Raw genomic sequence first — 2,731 nt, forward strand, 5'->3', positions numbered from 1 at the left:
CTTTGAGCTGAAACCTCAGCAAGTTTCTCTGATGCAGCAGAACTGCAAGTTTCATGGACTTCCATCTGAAGATCCTTTTCAGTTCTTAACTGAATTCTTGCAGATATGTGATACTATTAAGACTAATGGAGTAGATCCTGAAGTCTACAGGCTCATGCTTTTCCCTTTTGCTGTAAGAGACAGAGCTAGAGTGTGGTTGGACTCTCAACCCAAAGACAGCCTGAACTCTTGGGATAAGCTGGTCACGGCTTTCTTAGCCAAGTTCTTTCCTCCTCAAAAGCTGAGCAAGCTTAGAGTGGATGTTCAAACCTTCAGACAGAAAGAAGGTGAATCCCTCTATGAAGCTTGGGAAAGATACAAGCAGCTGACCAAAAAGTGTCCTTCTGACATGCTTTCAGAATGGACCATCCTGGATATATTCTATGATGGTCTGTCTGAGTTATCAAAGATGTCATTGGATACTTCTGCAGGTGGATCCATTCACCTAAAGAAAACGCCTGCAGAAGCTCAAGAACTCATTGACATGGTTGCAAATAACCAGTTCATGTACACTTCTGAAAGGAATCCTGTGAATAATGGGACGCCTATGAAGAAGGGAGTTCTTGAAATTGATACTCTGAATGCCATATTGGCTCAGAATAAAATATTGACTCAGCAAGTCAATATGATTTCTCAGAGTCTGAATGGAGTGCAAGCTGCATCCAACAGTACTCAAGAGGCTTCTTATGAAGAAGAAGCTTATGATCCTGAAAACCCTGCAATAGCAGAGGTGAATTACATGGGTGAACCTTATGGAAACACCTATAATCCATCATGGAGAAATCATCCAAATCTCTCATGGAAGGATCAAAGGCCTCAACAAGGCTTTAATAATGGTGGAAGAAACAGGTTTAGCAATAGCAAGCCTTTTCCATCGTCTACTCAGCAACAGACAGAGAATTCTGAGCAGAATCCATCTAGCTTAGCAAACTTAGTCTCTGATCTATCCAAGGCCACTGTAAGTTTCATGAATGAAACAAGGTCTTCTATTAGAAATTTGGAAGCACAAGTGGGCCAGCTGAGTAAAAGAATCATTGAAATCCCTCCTAGTACTCTCCCAAGCAATACAGAAGAGAATCCAAAAGGAGAGTGTAAGGCCATTGACATAACCAAAATGGCCGAACCCAAAGAAGGAGAGGAGGACGTGAATCCCAAGGAGGGAGACCTCCTGGGACATCCAGTGATCAATAAGGAGTTTCCCTCTGAGGAACCAAAGGAATCTGAGACTCATCTAGAGACCATAGAGATTCCATTGAACCTCCTTATGCCATTCATGAGCTCTGATGAGTATTCCTCTTCTGAAGAGAATGAGGATGTTACTGAAGAGCAAGCTATCAAGTTCCTTGGTGCAATCATGAAGCTGAATGCCAAATTATTTGGTATTGAGACTTGGGAAGATGAACCTCCCTTGTTCACCAATGAACTAAGTGATCTGGATCAACTGACATTGCCTTAGAAGAAACAGGATACTGGAAAGTTCATAATACCTTGTACCATAGGCACCATGATCTTTAAGGCTTTGTGTGACCTTGGTTCAGGGATAAACCTCATGCCCCTCTCTGTAATAGAGAAACTGGGAATCTATGGGGTGTAAGCTGCTAAAATCTCATTAGAGATGGCAGACAATTCAAGAAAACAGGCTTATGGACAAGTAGAGGACGTGTTAGTAAAGGTTGAAGGCCTTTACATCCCTGCTGATTTCATAGTCCTGGATACTGGAAAGGAAGATGATGAATCCATCATCCTAGGAAGACCTTTCCTAGCCACAGCAAGAGCTGTGATTGATGTGGACAGAGGAGAATTGATCCTTCAATTAAATAAGGACAACCTTGTGTTTACAACTCAAGGATCTCTCTCTGCATCCATGGAGAGGAAGCATAAAGAGCTTCTCTCAAAGCAGAGTCAAACAAAGCCCCCACAGTCAAACTCTAAGTTTGGTGCTGGGAGGCCACAACCAAACTCGAAGTTTGGTGTTGAACTCCCATATCCAAACTCTAAGTTTGGTGTTGGAGAGTCTCAACAATGCTCTGAACATCTGTGAGGCTCCATGAGAGCCTACTGTTAAGCTATTGACATTAAAGAAGCGCTTGTTGGGAGGCAACCCAATTTTTATCTAACTATATTTTTCTTAGTTATATGTCTTTATAGGTTCATGATCATGTGGAGTCACAAAATAAATATAAAAATTGAAAACGGAATCAAAAACAGCAGAAGAAAAATCACACCCTAGAGGAAGCATCTGCCTGGCGTTCAACGCCAGAACAGAGCATGGTTCTGGTGCTGAACGCCCAAAATGGGCAGTATCTGGGCGCTGAACGCCCAAAATGGGCATCATCTGGGCGCTGAATGCCAGAATTGCACCCTGGAGAGGAGCTGGCGCTGAACGCCCAGAACAAGCATGGTTCTGGCGTTCAACGCCAGAAATGGGCAACAAATGGGCGTTGAACGCCCAAAATCGGCACCAACCTGGCGCTGAACGCCCAGAGTTGTGTGCAAGGGCATTTTACATGCCTAATTTGGTGCAAGGTTGTAAATCCTTGAACACCTCAGGATCTGTGGACCCCACAGGATCATCTCAGGATCTGTGGACCCCACAGGATCCCTACCTACCTCCACTCACTTCTTCTCACCTCTCTTTCACAAAATCCCATAAACACTCTTCTCCAAAACCTTTCACCAATCACCTCAATCT

General features: G+C 43.5%; 1 non-coding gene across 1 annotated transcript; it reads right to left on the reverse strand.

Annotated features, from left to right (window-relative positions):
* Positions 1–286: 286 nt before the first annotated feature.
* LOC148549315 (small nucleolar RNA R71) lies at positions 287–394 on the reverse strand. The gene has a single exon (XR_015898156.1). It is a non-coding gene; the product is annotated as a small nucleolar RNA R71 (small nucleolar RNA).
* Between the last annotated feature and the right edge of the window lie 2,337 nt (positions 395–2,731).

This window comes from Arachis ipaensis, chromosome B8 (assembly GCF_059453495.1).
Source record: "Arachis ipaensis isolate K30076 ecotype BB chromosome B8, ASM5945349v1, whole genome shotgun sequence".
NCBI lineage: Eukaryota > Viridiplantae > Streptophyta > Magnoliopsida > Fabales > Fabaceae > Arachis > Arachis ipaensis.